The following is a 19,296-nucleotide window of genomic DNA, read 5'->3' as shown; positions in this document are numbered from 1 at the left end:
ATGAATGTTGATTGATTTGGTTTGCAGGCCTATTGACTAGATGTGACAAAATGGCCTATAACAAACCCCCTTAGAGAATGTAAATTGGCCTCCTTCAGATGTGAACTTAGCTACACATTTGGCCTCCCTCAAACAATGATTTCGGCCTCCTTCAGTAAGCAAATTTGGCATAATAATTATGAGTTTCTCCCTTCAATAACTTGGCCTTTCCAATGAGATAATTTGGCCTTAAGTACCAGACTTTTGCTATGAGCACAAATTAGCCTTCCAAGAAATCATAAACTCTGCTGCAAGAGGATTTGGTCTTCTAGATAATGCGTCCTCCACAAGAACAAATTTGACTTTCAATGCCCAATTTCTGCCTTAGAAAATGACTTGCAATAACAATATTGGTACACAGAAAATCAACCCTTGGTCTAAGGGTTTCTCCTTTGTAAATTATGCTCCAACGCGTAATCCTTGGGCTATGGAGTCTATGATGATTCAAGATTTGCCAAAAACGTCTTGAAGGTGGCTAAAGAATGGATGCCCTAGCAACCAAACTTTAATGTTTACCCACCCAAGATCTATGGTTTTTCCTGGAAGAAAAACAAAGTTCATCCACTAGGAACATTCATATATTGCCATGCAATGACTAACGTATGCAATTGCCATCCAAAATTGTCTTTATAATGCTATTCAATAAACTTGGATGAGGTGGAATGGGGCACAGGTGTCTCAAGGCTAAATGCCGGGGGTTCAATGGTGGTAATGATGAGGGATGTCCACATATTTGGGTGTATAGATGTAGGAGGGAGCAATCGTGGTACATGAGTTACCTCAGCCTTTGTTTTTCCAGCCTTCTTCATTTGCCTTTTTCCTTCTCTTGATTTTTTTTGAATTTTATTGCTCGGGGCTCTAGTGGATGAGTGCATTCTGTGTATGATATAAGCATTGGTTACCCACTTAAGGTGGGGCAGTTCCTCGACCACCAAGGGTTGGGACATGCATGCATTCCTTAATAATGCAGGTGTCACTCCAAGGGCCCTAGGAACTAGGATGATGGCCATAATGAAGGGGTAGAGCTCATGTTTGTCTTTTGCCCATGCGTTGACATAATGTCTGTAACAATCATGGTGAAAATTTCATGTAATAAAAGTTAATAAAGGCAAAATAAGACCTTATTCCCAGCTGAATGTTGGGCAAAGATATCCTAGTGGGCATCACTGGATGTGTGTTTTGGCTAAGGAAAATTGCAAAGGCTAAGGCAAAGGCTTTGAAAATGCAAAAAACAATTTTGGCACATTTATTTATGAAAATAAAGGAAAATAGGGGAAAAGGAAGGTGAAAGGTCATAGGTTGCATGTGAGGAGGAAATTGAAGGAAAATAATGGAAAATGAAGAAAATAGAAACCTCATTAATAAAAAGGATTTTGAGGATTAGTTGGTAACCTTTTGTCAGTGCAAATTTGGAGCTTTCTCATTATTCTCTGTTTCTCTCTCACTCTTGGTCACTTAGAGCTTTCTTGGAGCATTCTAGTGATCAAGGAAGAAAAAACAAGCAAAGGGGAAGGAAGGAAAGCAAGGATCAAGGAAAAGAAGAGTAGGATCAGGACTTCAACAGAGATACTTGCAAGGAACCTTTTGCATGTGTGATTACACCCCAAAGAGGTGAATAGCCATGTTTCACTATGGTTGTAACTTTTCAAAAAGAAAAAAAGAAGATTATAAATATATATAGAAAAAAAGTTTATAAAAAATAAAAGAAATAAAACAAAGTTTAAAAAAAATTAAAAAAGAAGAGAGTTTAAGAAAAAAATATATTATAATTCTATTTTTGAAAAAATATTATTATAGAAGTTAAACGACAAGTTAAGTACAAAGTGCAAGGTATTATATTAAAAATGGTGGCTACATAAAAGATTACAAGGTTACATTGGTGGAGTCAACCATTAAAGAGTAGATACGATTATCTTATTCTTCATTAAGTGGTTTACAAGCTCGTGGTTTAAGCAACAACAACCCATGGTAATTGCCCATGGTATTTTCAAGGTAAAATAGAAACCAAATAAATACAAAATCTCTTTATGTGAAAGGTAAGTTTTACTTTTTACATGGAGATTCTCCATATCACCATTTAGGCCTTTGGCCCCAAAAAATTAAATAAAAATAAAAATAAAAAATAAGGCCTTTGGCCATTGATATTTTAATTATTCTAGTAAAAACCAATATAGTCTGATGTAAATTTTGAAGGAGAAATTCATATATATATAAATGTTCTACATTATTGATAAAAAGTGCATGATAAAGTCAAAAGAGAATCTTTCCAAATATGTTTAAAACTTTATGTAAGAGAAGGAAGAGCAGATAAGATTATTTTGATTAAGAAGTGTTTTACATGGAGATTCTCCATATCACCATTTAGGCCCTTGGCCTTAAAAAATTAAATAAAAATTAGAATAAAAAATAAAGCCTTTGGCCATTGATATTTTAATTATTCTAGTAAAAACCAATATAGTCTGATGTAAATTTTGAGGGAGAAAATTCATATATATATATAAATGTTCTACATTATTGATAAAAAGTGCATGAGAAAGTCAAAAGAGAATCTTTCCAAATATGTTTAAAACTATATGTAAGAGAAAGAAGAGTAGATAAGATTATTTTGATTAAGAAGTGAATAGCCACGTTTCACTAGGGTTGTAATTTTTCAAAAAGAAAAAGAAAAGATTATAAATAAAAGATACATAAAGAGAAGTATTATATTATAAAGGGGTATTTAAAACAAAAGTTCAAGTCATAAAACTATTGAAAAGATATACACGTACAACGCAGGTCTTATCATAGAAGGTTACTTAAAATGTCCATATATTAAAGTTTATAAAGGGTTAAATCTAGAACTATAAAAAGACATAAGGATAATGAGCTATAACAAAGGAAGAGTATTTTTTAAAAGCATTATAATAAATTTAATGAGCGGTTTATTTAAATAGTGGAGCTATATTAACTTTTTTTGAAGTGGGAAAAAATATATAATTGAGGAAAATGAAACTTAAAGAAATATATTGTTGGAATTTCTATGTCTATCTGCTAGAAACCCTTCATGTACTTTACTGATTTATTCCTACCTACTTGTTCTGTTAATTAACGAGTTATTTACCATGTAAATACTATAAATAAATACAAGTACATGCTCAACACATTACATATCATCAACTGAAGGAAACATAAACAAGCACACAAGTGACACCGTTGTTTTTGGACTAATGTCCCCGAAAAACCCCAATGCGGGGAAACCGGTGCAACTATTTGAGGGTTTGATTTATTAAGCAGTTTCAGAATACAATCTGGGTGCCAAATCCGGTTCACTCAACAGAGAAGAATCTCGGCAGTACTACCTCTCTACTCGGAAGCAGATATTCCGATTGAAACCCTGGATAAATACTCTGGCAGCTCCACAACTCCAATCTCCCCCACGAAACCCCAACGTCAGCCTCTAGGGACTATGTCAGCTCTCTTTGGCCCAGCGTTAGCCCAACGTCACTCTAGCTTGGCTTGCATTAGCCTCTGGAGGCACTGCGTCAGTCCTCTAGCCCTCTGCGTCACTCACGCTGGCCCTCTGAGGCACTGCGTAGCGCTTGGCTGCCTTTGCGTGAGCCCTAGTTGGCCTGCATAAACCCTTGGCTGATTCTGCGTCCCTCTCTCCGGCTATTGCGCTGATCCTTTCGGTGCTATCTCTGCCTCTCTGCTTCTGTATTCATTGCCCCTCAACTGCGACTCTGATCACTCTCAACTTTCTCAGCAAACCCAGCGTTAGAAAGTTGAAATCTTGATCTCTTGGTGTGTTCTCCAAGTGACCCTCAAGCCTCCTCTTATACTTTTCTCGTTGACAAATCAATGATTGAGATTAAGTCCCTAATCAACGGCTAAGATTAGATCTGACTTGATCCATGACTTTTGGACCATTCTAACACAATTTTATAGTAATTCACATTAATATTTTATTTTCCCTGAGTTTAGACTTAGGGACTCCATTAAAAATATTAATTATTTAATATCTCCCAAACTGTTTAGAATCTACCCAAACCCTTTCTGGGTATTAGAGATCTCATGTGCCTTAGCCTCTCCACCGATTTTCGTGGCTAGAGCACATCTGATGCTACCCCAAATCAACATATATAAAGGTGTTCAAGTTTATCAAATAAAAGGGCGCTTATTTTAAAGAAGTACATTTTTGAAGAAAAAAGCGAATGGAGTCTAATTCAAAGATGAACAAAGAAACTATGGACTCCATATATAACTCTACAATTTGGACTAGATGTCCATTTTGTTGAACAAAAGATCATTATTTGTCGATTTTTAAAAATAGCACAATACTTTGTCCAAAATGTCAAAGATTGTTTACTTTAGAAGAATATCAAGATGAACGCCCATGTTGAAGAATTAAGGGCAGTTAGGTGTAGTGTGATTCTTCTTGACTGGATAACAATTTGTGGAGTCTTTTTACTTTTTATTGTTAGCTTAATCTTCTTTTTCTTCTTATTAATGCATGTGTGTGTACTTCATCAAACTGCTACCAAAAACATAAGAACAAGAACACAAGATGTTGGCTCTCTGCCAGGGTCAAAATCTCTCTTCTCTTGAGAGGAAAACCCTTCGGTAAATTTCTTTTATTGAAGCTTCTCATTGATCAATGCCAAACCCTAGACCCTTGACTAGAATGCCCTTCGAGCACAAGTCAAGTCCTTCCTCCTTTTTGCACTTTGTTCCTCGACACTTAGTCTTCCTTCTTCTGGCACTTTGCTTCTTGGCACTTTGTCCTTATTCCAACAACTGATAGGAGTCCTTGTTATGTTTCTTCTATAAGAGATATTCCTCTTTGTTCCTCGGAAGATTCCTTTACATATGAAGAGTACTTTATCCTTCCTCCGACCAAGCTCTTTCTTGAGATATAGTTGCAAGTCTGATATGACAATAATGTATCACTATTTCTTCTTATGTGTGAGGGGATTCCTTCAAGATTCTTATGTGGAGGTCCTCTTTTCTTCTTCGCTTGAGTGAGCTTCCTTTTCGCTTGAATGAGAGGCGTTATAGGCCTACTTTTCTAGCCCAACCAATGAGATATGTATGACTATGGTGGGGGGTTGCTATGATAGCAGAGATACCCTCTTTATCTTCGCACGTGCGACTGCAGCTTGCCCTAGAAACAATCCTCTTAGGCTCGGTTGTGTACCCTTCTTCTTCGCTGCACTTGCAAATCCCTTCTTCGCCCTTCGTTCACCCTTTTCTCTTGCCTTCTACCTTCGTTGATTTTAGAGATGAATGCTTGACGTTATGAGGGAGTGGACAACCTCTATATATAGGTCTGCCCCTCCTTTAGGTCGACTTGTAGATTGTAGGCTGACTTGTCCTCTTTGCTTCGGATGGGTTCTTTTGATGGTGCCTTTGCTTGGAGGTGTCTTCTTTGACTCTAATACATAAGTATACCTAGTGTAACACGCCCTTAAGGTCTCCAACATAATTCTTTTGACTCTTTGACTCACCTATAGCACTTTAACACAGTGTTGAAAATATTGGTATCGGCAAAATATTGGCGAGGGTCCAGAAAATATCAGTATCAACAAAATATCGGCGAGCGTCCAGAAAACATCACAAAATAACAGCACATATCTTGTTGATCCCTGATAATTGTCCAATCAAGGACTCAAACAAAATAACATCACATATATAAAACTTTAAAAGTATTTCATCATCATGAGTTATAAACTTATATGTAGCAAAAGTTGCAAAACAAATAAAACTAGCAGCTATATATCTGAGACCATTGGCCTCTTCCTAGCAGCTTTCTTTCTGTCTTGTTCAACAATTGTTTCAAGAGCTTTTTGTATAACCTTCGCACTAGAAACCATACAAGGCATTACATCTGCATCATGTGCAGAGAGTCTAGCCAGATGGTATTTCAATCGTGTAACCCCTCCTGACATCTTGGTCCCACACAATTTGCATGATATATATGCCCGATTTACCCCACCAACAACCTCCCCATACTCCCAAAAAAAACAAAAAACTGGCATTAAACCCCCCAACACAAAAAATAATAAGTAATAACCACCTCATTTAAAAAAAATTACTACATTATTTGCATTTTGCAATGTGAATGAAAAATGGCAATAAGAAGGTGCATAAGAAAGTTGAAAAAAAAATAAAGCTTGCTGTCCAAATATGGGGAAAACCCTTGCATTTGCTCATGGGCATGAAAATTATAGCAAATGGAAAAAAAACAAAGAAACAAAATGTTGGTAGGCAAAGAGGCAAGCAAGCATAACCCTAAATCTATTAAAAAATCATTAACATACGGGTTTTTAAGAACATACCTGTTAATGGAAGAAATGAAGTTTGTCTCACTATTCTTCAATCTTTGATCCACAAAAAAATCTTAGTTGGTGGTGATGATCATTGTTTGATCCTCAAACCTTCCTTGACAACCACCACGAAACTCTTCCCCTTCCTTCTCCAACACTCAGAAACAAAAATGAAGAAAAAAAATGATTTTTCCTTTTTTCTAGCCGCGACAAAACACGCCCGGCGATATTTTACGTCTTCTCGTGATATTTTGCCAAGATATTGGCGAAATCTTGGAAATATCGCGATATTTTCGGGAGCCAAAAATATCGCGATATTTTCTCGGCGATATTTCGGCTCGTCGAAAATATTGCGATATTTTTGATATTCGACAATATGTCGCGATATTATCATCACTGCAAGTTTAACATGTGCTAGACCTATTTCAATGAGCAAGAAACTCATTGACTTATATTATGAAAATAATATTTCTTTTCTTGAATGAATACAAATATCAAAAGTACAATTATGAAGACCGAACCTAGTTACATTTTCTTCAACACTCCCTCTTAACTAGGGAGGTATTCATACAACATTACAAGGTGTTTGGCTATTTTTCAATCTTGAAGAATTCACATAAGAGAAACCGGATTGGCAATCCATCTGTTATAGCATCATAGTAACCAACATTGTTTCCACAACAAGGCTTTGACTGACAACTCTATCTCTCAATAGATCAGAGCACAATGTTGGTGAGACCTATGACTTATAAACACCATAATCATTGTTTCTCAAGGTACATATCCACCCGGTTGTTCATTGAGTATGACCTTCCAGGACTATTCTTATCTTGGGTTTCCAGCCCTCAAAGAATATCGGTCCTTTTGCCTACTCTTGTCTTGGATGCCTTACACATCCTCAAAGAGTATCGGATGCCAGATGGTTACCCAATCCTCCCATTCTTTCTTCCGAGTGAAGACAAGCATGTTGTGTCTATCTCATCCTCTCAATTGAGGAAGACATGCCCAATTATCCTCTGACAAGGTACTTGTCCAAGTTCCTTTGTAATTGGGAACTTGTTATAACTCCCTCTTAGCTAGGGACTTGTCCATTCATCAACGACTTCTTCTTTGTGGGTCCTCCAGCTGCTTGATCTCCGTCTTTCCTTTGATGTCATGAAGTCTTTGTTCGAACTTCTTCTTGGTAGGGCACCATCCATCGATCACTTTCCTTCTTGGTTTGCCATGCCATTGCTTCCTTCGTGGAAAGTGGCCTTCTTGTCATATTAGGTTCTCTTGTCATCTGGCTACTCCTTTGTCATTTGACCATGCTTTGGAATACTCTTCTCATGGATGCTTCGTTGTACTTGCTTGTTTACATGCTTAGATCTTGTAGCCCTTAATGACTTCATCCTGATATTGCTTCAACATTAAATGGTGCTTTTGCTGGATGGCTTCTTCATCATGACATTTTTGTAGAGTAGAATCAGTTATCTGCACCTTTCATATCTCCAAGGCCTTCACAGGAGTCAACAGTCCTTTGATCTTTTTCTTCCTTTGTCAAAATTGTCATGCCTTCTTTCGGGAGATGTCTTCAAAGTATCTTGTCAGATAGTGATTCTTTTTGATCATGGTGTTTTTCACATGCTTGATCTCTTTCTTCATTTGCTTCTTCTTGGATAGATTGGTCAACCACCTTATGCTCCTTGTGGGAGCACTTCTTCTTAGTCAACATTCCTTCTTCACTTGCTTCTTAGTTAGCAATCTTATACTCCTTATGTGAGTATTTATTTTTGTTGACCTTCATTGCATTGTAGTACATGCCTTCGAGCATGCCATTGGTGAAAAAGATTCTTTCCTACTTGATCATGTCATAGAACTATTCCCATGACTCAATAATATACATACGATAACATGACCAAACTTTGATGCATACATACCTCATCTTGATTCTCCTTTGATCATCTTATCTTCAATTGATTGTCCATAGTGTGGCCCTTCTCGCTTCATGCTTCATCTTAGCTTGCCACATATCATCCTTTTTCTTGAATCCCATGAATGGGACTCCCAATGAGACATCTGATTTTGTTTATGAATCTTCTTTTGAAGATTCCATCAGAGGATCTTGAAGATCCTTTCCTTGCAAATGTTTCTTCCTTTTGATGATGGAGGTCTCCTAAGATTCTTAATCATGATCAATTTTCTTTCATTTTGGATGAGGTCCTTTACTATGTATGCTCCTTCTACATGAATATATTGAGCTATATCTACCATGCTCTTATATTCTAGAAGATATTTCTAACCATGCATTTTGTTCTATTTATAAATGCTCCTTCTACATGAGTATTTTGAACTATATGTACCTCATGCTTCTAGATTTTAGAAGATGTTTCTAGCCATGCAATTTTATTCTATTCCTACGTGCTCCTATACTACTCAAAACTTTGAAAGAAGACTTTAAGTAAAGAAGTAGACTTAGTCATCGTAGAGGTCCGAAGGATCTTCCTTCTTTTGTTTCTTCTCTTCTTCTTTCACCTCTTGAGTCATGTGAGATTCTTCCCTTTTTCTTTTGTTGTTGTTGTCCTTCTTAAGTTTTGGACAATTTCTTTTGGAGTGCCCATATTCTTGGCATCCAAAGCATTGGATTTTGGACATATCTCTATTGTTTGTTCTTTGTGGACCAAATTTGCCAAATTTTCCCTTTTTCTTGGCCATGGTAGCAAATGCTTGCTCCTATGATCCCACATCTTCCTTTGCTTTGAGTCTTGTTTCCTCTATCTTGCATAGAGACCACATTTCACCTAGTGGGGTGGCTTCCTTCTTGGCATATATGCTAGATGTGAAATTGCCCCAATCCTTAGGTAGAGCATTGAGTACTACAGTTGTCATTTCTTTGTCAGACATGAATTCTCTTAGCTCTTGAAGTTGATCCCTCATCTCAGAGATCTTCATGAAGTAAGGAGCTATTCCTTCCTTTGATATCTTCATTTTGTACAATTCATTTTGTAGAGATATCACTTCTCCAGCTGTGGTTATCGAGAATAGCTCTATTAGTTTGTCATAGATTTCTTTTGATGTTTCAAGTTTGGAGACATAAGAAATGAGAGAGTCTTTGATGGATTCTATTAGAATCCTTTGAGCTCTTGTCTCATCCTTACTGTACTTGGCTAAGGCTTGAGTTTGTTCCTTAGTAGGGATAGTGACATTCCCTTTGATGTGTTCTAGAAGTTCATTCTCCTTGAGAAGTAAACCAGTCCTCTTCTTCCATGCAAGAAAGTTATTGGTACCTACCAATTTGTTGGTTTCCTTGCAAAAAGACATTGATGTATATTAAGAAGGGGACATATACTTGATAGATTTTGAGATGTAGTGGACTTTCTTTTTCCTTGAAGACTTGATGGCTTGCCTTAGATCTTGATGTTCTTCAAGTTGCTTTCTCCAAGTGGACTTGCTTGATGATGAGATTTGCTTTATGGCTTGTAGATGATGTAGGCCGTTCTTTGTTTTGCTCTTCTTGTAGGGTCCTTTATGTAAGGCTCTTCTTCTTGCTTTGTAGTCTTCCTTGATGAGTGATGGATGGTAGACCTTCTTGTCCTTGATGTGATAGAGACTTCTTGGCTTGATGCTTCAACTTTGTAGATGTCCTTCCTTGATGAGTGTTCTTGAGATGCCCTTTCCTTGATGTGTCACCTTAGCTCTGATACCATGTTGAAGAATCAAGGGCAATTAGGTGTAGTGTGATTCTTCTTGACTTGATAACAATTTGTGGAGTCTTTTTACTTTTTCTTTTTAGCTTAATCTTCTTCTTCTTCTTATTAATGAACGTGTGTGTATTTCATCAAACTGCTACCAAAAGCATAAGAACAAGAACACAAGATGTTGGCTCTCTGCTAGGGCCAAAACCTCTCTTCTCTTGAGAGGAAAACCCTTAGGTAAATTTCTCTTATTGAAGCTTCTTATTGATCAATGCCAAACCATAAACCCTTGACTAGAATGTCCTTCAAGCACAAGTCAAGTCCTTCCTCCTTTCTGCACTTTGTTCCTCGACACTTAGTCTTCCTTCTTCCGACACTTTGCTTCCTGACACTTCGTCCTTCTTCAAGCAACTGATAGGAGTCCTTGTTATGTTTCTTCTATAAGAGATATTCCTCTTTGTTCCTTGGAAGCTTCCTTTACATATGAAGAGCACTCTATCCTTCCTCCAATCGAGCTCTTTCTTGAGATATAGTTGCAGGTCTGATATGACAGCAATGTATCACTATTTCTTCATATGTGTGAGGGATTTCCTTCAAGATTCTTATGTGGAGGTCCTCTTTTCTTCTTCGTTTGAGTGAGCTTCCTTTTCGGTTGAGTGAGAGGCCTTATAGGCCTACTTTTCTAGCCCAACCAATGAGATATGTATGACTGTGGTGGAGGGATGTTACGACAACAAAGATACCCTCTTTATCTTCGCACGTGTGGTTGTAGCTTGCCTTAGAAACAATCCTCTTAGGCTTGGTTGTGTACCCTTCTTCTTCGCCGCACTTGGAGACCCCTTCTTCGTCCTTTGTTCACCCTTTTCTCTTGCTTTCAACCTTCGCTGAATTCAGAGATGAATGCTTGACATTATGAGGGAATGGACAACCTCTATATATAGAGGTCCGTCCCTCCTTTAGGCCAACTTGAAGGCTGACTTGTCTTCTTTGCTTCGGATGGGTTCTTTTGATGGTGCCTTTACTTGGAGGAGACTTTACTTTGCTTGGAGGTGTCTTCTTTGGCTTTAATACTTAAGTATACCTAGTGTAACAAGCCCTTAAGGTCTTCAACATAATTCTTTTGACTCTTTGACTCACCTATAGCACTTTAACATGTGCTAGACCTATTTCAACGAGCAAGAAACTCATTGACATATATTATAAAAATAATATTTCATTTCTTGAATGAATACAAATATCAACAGTACATTTATGAAGACCGAACCTAGTTACATTTCCTTCAACAACCCAGACACAAATTAAAAGATTAAAAGAAGAAATCACAAAACTTCAACAAATCAACGAAGCATTAGAAAAGAAATATAAAAATCAGTGTTCCACCAAGGTTCTGGGAAGAGGGGGCGAGGGAGTCAGGATACGTGGGAGCGGTCTATGCAAAAGCTCCCCACCAATTTTTAGGAAACGTGGGGGGACGTCAAGATCTTAAAAACTTATAAATATAAAATATAATTTAATAATTTATAAATTGAGTCCACTATGACATTTGGGTTTGAATTGAAAAGTTGCAAAGCATGATTATTGATATGAATATAATTATCTAATATAGTAATATCATATAATAATAAATTTAAAATTCTAATTTATTATCATACATCGTACATTATGATTAAAGTTTAAACCATATTGATGTTCCACTTCCTAAGTTCCTACTATGAACATTGAATACTGAACAGTGAACAATGAATATTGACATAAAATTATAAAAGTGAAGTCTGATACATCATACATCAAGAGTCAAAATTTTATAGAATTATAAAAGACTAAAGTCAAGTTTGATACATCATACATCAAGAGTCAAAATTTTATAAAATTATAAAAGACTAAAGTCAAGTTTGATACATCAAGAGTCAAAATTTTATAGAGTCAGAATAACATAAGAACATCAACATATCAAAAGATAAACGAGCATAATTTTGCTCAAGCCTCAAGGTAATGCCCCGCTAGTCTCTGCATCCAGCTGCTGCATGAATAAATCAGGATCAACCATATGGTCCATATCACCATCTAAATCTGAATCACTAGCATTCTCAAACATGCTAAGTGGCACACCAACCAACCCCCTCTGTCTCTCATCAAGTCTCTCCTCCATATCTACCTGTGCATCATCCTCTGGATCAACATCCCATCCTGTTGCTAGTCCCTTCAAAGACGTAGGGCATTGTGCACAACAACTAACTTCTCCGCTCTTTTAGAGGTAAGCTTGTTCCTCTTGATAGAGTGGATGAAGCTATATGTGGACCAATTCCTCTCTGTTGCAAAGGAACTAGCAATCTGAGACAACAAATGCATAGCTAGATCTTTGAGCTCTGGAGCACCATCCCCATGCATCCTCCACCAACCAATCGGGTCATCTTGGGCTAGATCTATGCGATCTGCCTGAGCACCACGTGTGTTGAAGGGGCCACTAAGAGATGCAAACTGAACAAACTGTCTTCGAAATCTTGACCCCTCCTCACTGTACATCTTTGCAATTGCATCTAGGAAGCCATTCTTTACCTCTGGATCATCAATAGGAGGCACCCTCCTAGGTCTCTCAACATACCATTTTGGGTTTAATGCATATGCTGCCATGTGCAAAGGTGTGTTCATGCGATCCCACCTACGCTGAATGATGGATCGAATCTGAGAATTATAGAACTCTAATGAGGGCTCCCTCTGCTGAATGGCTACCTTCACACGACCCAACATGTTATCAAAGGTCTCATAGATTTATCTAAGACTAGGAGCATCTGGATCAGTGTAACAAATGACCTCCATAATAGGGCCCAAGAATGACACCAAATAAGAACAATTTGCCCACCAATCATTGTCCAACATCTGAAGCTTGACCTTCTTCCCCGTGTCTGTCTTTGATTCTGACCACCTTCCCCACTCTGAACTCGCAACCAAGGATTGTAGAGGTGCTTGTACCTCTATCATCCTCTCCAATAAGAGAAAATAGCTAGCATATCTAGTATCAGTGGGCTTGAGGAATTCCTTCCTCGTGTGAGCCCTGTACATAGCCAAGGAAATGTGGTGGTTGCAGATAAACATCTGCACATCTCTTGCTGTTGTCACCAAGTCTGATATCCACTGGATCTTGCCAATGTCCTTCAGTGCATTATTGAGTGCATGCACTCAACAAGGAGTCCAAAAAATATGTTGATACCTGTTTTGAATCAATAATCCCACTGATCTACAAACTGTTGCTGCATCTGTTACAATTGCTGCTGCATCTGTCACAACCTGCACCACACTATCAGGCCCAACATCCTCTATAGCTTCTCGAAGAAGCTCAAATTGGAAAGATGCATCCTTGCACTTTCTAGAACAGTCAATAGCTTTAAGAAAGAATGGACCTTTTGAAGATGTCACTATGATGTTGATTAGTGGGCGTTTTCGGATGTCAGTCCATCCATCCATAACAATAGAGCAATCAAACCTCAACCATGTTTGTCTCATTCTCTCTTTTTGCACATTAATTTGGACACTTGTCTATCTAAAATTGTTGTTCGTAGTTTATGTTCTTCGGGTGGTACATATGAAGGCCCTATTTTTGCAATTGCTTGGACCATTTCCTTGTAATAAGGAGAACGAACAACATGGAAGGGAATTCCATTGGCAAAAAGGAATTTGCCAATTGCATCATCTGTGTCATCTCGATCTAGAATGTTGTACATCCCAGACATTGTACCACCCATTGCACAAGAATGAGATGCACCAGTAGAAACCTTTGTCTTTTTTGATGAAGCACTGGATGGAGGAATATTTGTGGATGGATCAACATGTCTGCTAGAAAACAATCATTTTCCAGTGGCTGCCCTTTCTAGCCTCCAAAGTTGCTCTCTTTGAGCTGAATTCAAGTTCTTTGAGGGACACATATTGACTCCTTTACCTGTAATAGCCAAAATGTGTTGCTTCACCTTGGTATAGCTGCCAACAAAGTGATGCCCACAAGTATTGCAGACCCAATCACGTGAGCCATCGCCAACTTTTGGATTCTTTTTCTGCAGTCTGGTTGCATAGATTAGAAGCGGTTTTAGAGGATTAAATGTCCCCTTCGCAATTTTTTCCAGCTCTTTTAATGGGCCTCCAAAATATACACCATGCCTATTCTGGTATCTTGCCCCCTTGTGACTGCTTTCAACTTCTTCTTGTGCATCGCGTGGCTTATTACCACTGTAGCTACTGTCACTGTACTCACTCTTCCAGAAGAAGATTGACTTTGACTCATAGTTGTAAGTTGTAAGTTGTAACTTTGTAAGTTGAATGACAAATCAAAATGTAGGCTGCAGCCTGTAATGAAAATAAAAAAAAATTTAGAAACATTACACAGGCTAGTAGCTACAACACACACATTAAACACTGAATTTTTTTTTTTAATTTACAAGAAAAAAATTCTAGAAGAAGTTTGACTCTGACTCATAGATGTAAGTTGTAACTTTGTAAGTTGAATGACAAATCAAAATGTAGGTTGCAGCCTGTAATGAAAATAAAAAAAATTTAAAAACATTACACAGGCTAGTAGCTACAACACACACATTGAACACTGATTTTTTTTTTTAATTTACAAAAAAAAAAAATTAAAATTAATACACAGTCAAAAGTTCTAAACAATTAAAAAAAATTAAAATTTACAAAAACAATTTCAAATTTTTTTTTTAAAACACAGTCAAAACTGAAAAAGAAGAAGAAGAAAAAAAAAACGTAGCCTAAAAAATTAAAACACAGTCAAGAATTCTTACATGGGTGTAAAAATTTAAAAATTAAAAAAAATTAAAATTTACAAAAATAAATTGAAAAAAACAGTCAAGTTTCAAATTTTTTTAGAAATACAGTAATTTAATTTAATTTAAAAAAAACGAAAAAATAACGCAAAAAAAATTTAAAAATGAAAAAATTTACAAACAACATGGGTACTTACCTGAGAGGCAACTGTTAGCGTTTAGGCAGGGCCGCAGGTGACACTGGACAACAGACCTGAATGGCGACGAACCGGTGGATTGCTGCTCAACGGGGAGGAGTGCTGCAGCCTGCAATGGATCGGTGGACTGTTGCTCGACGGGGAGTGCTGCTCGACAGAGGGTGGAGTTTGGACTGCTGCTCACTAGAGGAACGCTGCTCGACGAGAGGATTGTGCCAGTGTGCTCGATCGGTGGACTACTGCTCGACAGAGGACGAGAGGAGTGAGGAGCGAATGGTGTGAGGGCGCAGATATTAAAAGTTTAAAAGTTAAAACCCTACATAATTACAAATAATGTGCTCCCAAATTAACAGTTAATTAAATTATAAAACTTAGTTATTTTAGAATTTAAGTTTTAGTTTAAACCAATTTAAAAAAAAAAATCATGCCCCTCGTCCCCCCATGACCCCCCTCGTCCCCCTTTTCGGAAACGACTCCTCAGGACAGGGAAATGACCCCCTGGCACATCCCGCTGCGTACCCTGATTTTTGGGAGCATGGTGAAATGACCCCTTCTCGTCCCCAAGTCCTTGGAGCACGGGGGAGCTAGGAAACTAGACCCCTAAGGGGGGGGGGCGAGTCCCCGTGGAACACTGACAAAAATCTGGAAGATTGGTTTCATGAAAAATCAACAGAAAGCAACAAAGAAATTTGGTGTCTAAGAGACCACAATGAGAAATTACTTTCACAGATAAAAAATTCCAAGGTTAAGAAACAAAGACCAAAACAAGAAAAGGAAATTTCTGATAAGGAAATAAAGGAGAATCAATCAGAAAAAGGAAAAGAAAATTTGTGCCTAAAAACCCTTAATAAAAAACTATTAGAGCAAATAAAAAATTTAAAAGATAAAGAGAAAGATACTAAAGACAAAGTTAACGATTCGGAAAATGGAGAACTTTTATGTCGAAGGAATCATAACCAAGCCTTACTTACGTAAATAAAGAAGCTTAAAAGTGACAAGAAGTCGCTAAATGACAAGTTAGAACGACTTAGACAAGAAGAAGTATCGAAGCCTTCAGTCCAAATTGAAGATAAAGGAACAAATACCGATCCAGTCAATATCATAACTCAAAAAGATGAGAAACCAACAGAAGTTAAAACTTACGCAGATGTTGTAGTACAAACAATGGAAATTCCAAATAATGATTCAGTAGCCAACTCAACAACAACAACCCCTGAAGGAAATCAGGAAACAACCACTAACATGATAAGGGAAAGTCCACCTAGAAGAACTATTTAATATTTATCGACATCCGAATGACGAGCAAACTTTCCAATCAATCTACGTACCAATCTCACTTAGAACATAAACGACAAATTTATGTTCCCAAGAATACTGAAGTTTGCAGAATCCAGTCTTAAGATAACTGTTCATCACAAATTTCCAGAGATCAGAAGATTGCATAAAAGATTAATCTAGGATGGTTCAATCCGTTCTCAGTACGATAATTTGTCTATCACTCAGAGCATCATATCATCTTGTATCAATGAAGATGAACGTTTAGAGACGGGAAGATATTCTCAGTAAGCTTTGAGGACCAAGCTTGTTGAACAGAGAGGCAATGTTATGAACATAATTCATATGAAAATAATAAGTATAAATATAAATATAATAATAATAAATAATAATTAATTAACTAATGGTTAGTTAGTTAGCAATGAAGAGGTATGTCTTAGAGACATGACCATTCATGAAAGGCCACCTGCCTAGGGTATATAATTAGGCCCTCATTCTCATTTGTAAATATCTCGTATCTCATATCAATTCATATACAATATTAAGTATACAGTTACATGTCTTACAATGTACATTTACGTCTTTGAAGTATTTTAAAGATTTCTGCTGGTATACGAACCTTGTTCGTTACATTCTTGCTCTTCAGAGAGCAGCTTGGACTGATAGATGTGACCCCCCTAATAAGGGGCTTCACTGATCGAGAACACTGAGCATAGCTCTTCCTCCCTTGATTGAGCTCCCAAGGCGGGAATGGAGCATTGAGGGATATCTGGAAAATAGGGTATCTTCCCTATTTGTCACCCATACGGTGTGTGTGATCTTTGTCTGTTTTTGACAAGTGGGGTATTTCCCCATCTTGGTCTAGCGGAGTATACCCTAGTTGGCATCATACCCATAAGCTGGGCTTGTTGCGATTGTCCCTCCCAATTTGGCCAACGGGTTGAGGAGGCTTGGGGGTGTGTGATCCTTACTTTTGGTGAGTCGAGTATCTCACCCAAGATCGGATTATGATGCAATTGTTCTACCACATGACTCTTGATGGTCATTGTTGGGAAGATCGGCGGACAATAGTATGGGTGTGATCCTTACATCTTATATAGCAAGTGGTATCTTGCCCATTGATTTCATAATGGGATGGTTGTGATCCTTGCTCGGTAAGTTGCATCTTGCCTATTGCTTGATATAGGGTGGAAGTCATATGCTCCCCTATGAGATGACTTGGGGGTGAGAGTGCCCCATAAGACCTTCCTCATTGTTCTAGAGGGTGGTAGCTGTAGCTTCCCTATGATTCTTCTTCTTTAGATTTGAGAATGTTTCAGATAGAGTTGAGCAGAGATGGGACATGATTTGATGACAGGATATTTGCGATGAGCACATGATGTAGTTGGAATTTCTCCCTAAATGAGAGGAAGTGTTAATTCGGCAACTCAGTGACAAATTCCAATCATTGGATTAGATTCCTCATTCGGAGAGGACCAATTTTGACCTTTGAAGCATTGGATTTGGACAAGGGAAAGTGTATTTTTGAAGTGAAGCCCACAATATGACATTTGTTTAGGTTGGCCTAAAGGACAAATTGTCCCTCCTCTGAAGCAGTTCAGCAACTTTGACCAGCATTGATTTTGACTTTCTGGACTGATTTTTGGTTCAATCTTTTGAGGGAATTTCTATTTGGGAAGGCCACACTTTTGGCACAAAAACCGAGGTGTTTGACTTGGGTTGACTGCAGAAGAAATTGCAGACTTGACTTCAGAGTTTTCTCTTTCCTTTGACCGAGTTTGACTGGATTTTTGTTGACTGTTTTGGGCTGACTTGGACCAGCAATTGAGGCTGAAGTTGTAGGCTGTTGACCAAGCTTTTGAAGGGCTGTTTGATTGTCGACTGAAGGACTGGTTAGGGCACATTGACTGCTGTTGACTTTTCAGATTGCAGACTTTATGACAGTTGACCAGATTTGACTATTGGCACATATTTTGATATTGGTTGGTAGATTTATTGTGCAATTCAAAACTTTGAATTTGATATTATTTATAGATTTGGGCTCATTGTACTCTCTGCTGAACATTTGAAGACAATCTAATAGATGACGAATTACAAAGGGTTTTCCCCCTTGTGGGGGTTTTCTCTGGTCTTTGACCAAATCGGTGTTTCTTGTTGATGTGTTGATTGTCTCCTATTGTCAGTGCATTTACTGTTCTATCTTCTATCACTGTTGATGATTGGAAGAATTAATTATTGTTGAATAAATTGCTAATTGAAGAATTGAATTGGGCTAAAGTAATATATATGGCATAGAGCAGTGGAAAAATTAACATTGCTCAAATACGGAAGAGAGAGTAAAAACTACTGTATCATTTATCTGAAAAAGCAAGGGCTTATAATGTGTAAATTATGTTGCTGATTGGTTAAGTTACCTGGTCCTTGTTCATGTTCGAATTTGGTGACAAACAAACTTAGGAAAAATTGCAAGTGCTGAAAATGACAAACAAACTTAGGAAAAATTGCAAGTGCAAAAAATGATAAAATTCTCCTTCAAATTGAGCAATAAAATTAAGCAAGAAGGTTTTACTTCATTTTTTTCAAACAAAAAATGAACAAAAATGTTCTTTCTAAAATAAATTTTAATAACTTGAAATTTGATCTAAAGATACAACAAATTAAATGTGAAAACCAAAAACATGTTAAAACATCATATTTTCTTAAAAAATATGTACACATCGATTCATATAGCTTAGAAACTACCATGTTGATCTGAGGCTATTAAATTTTCCAAATTTGAATTTAATTGCTAGTGCTTGAGATTCAGTGAGTTTCAAAATTTTCCAAAAGAATTGCTGAATGTGGTGACACAGCTGGTCAGTGATGTGAGAAATGCTTAATGAAACACTGGTTTTCTTATACGTTTGGAATTTTTATTCGTGTTTTGGAAAAAAACAACAGTTTTGCATCTTTGAGACATCATTTTGTTTTCCCCAACGTTTAGGATGGGGCTCTGCTGTTCTTCAGATTTTCGTTTTTAGTTAGTAATCAGAAAATCCATTGG

General features: G+C 37.4%; 1 protein-coding gene across 2 annotated transcripts in view; it reads left to right on the top strand.

Moving 5' to 3' along the window:
• Positions 1-19,296, top strand: part of REV3 (recovery protein 3) — a 410,344-nt gene that overhangs the window by 46,000 nt on the left and 345,048 nt on the right. The window lies entirely within an intron of this gene.

Source organism: Pinus tabuliformis, chromosome 2_1 (assembly GCF_031772625.1).
Source record: "Pinus tabuliformis cultivar Carrire ecotype Pingquan chromosome 2_1, CPIR1, whole genome shotgun sequence".
In the NCBI taxonomy this organism is placed as follows: domain Eukaryota; kingdom Viridiplantae; phylum Streptophyta; class Pinopsida; order Pinales; family Pinaceae; genus Pinus; species Pinus tabuliformis.
The sequence above is the reverse complement of the archived record's forward strand: the minus strand, read 5'-3'. Positions and strand labels throughout refer to the sequence as shown.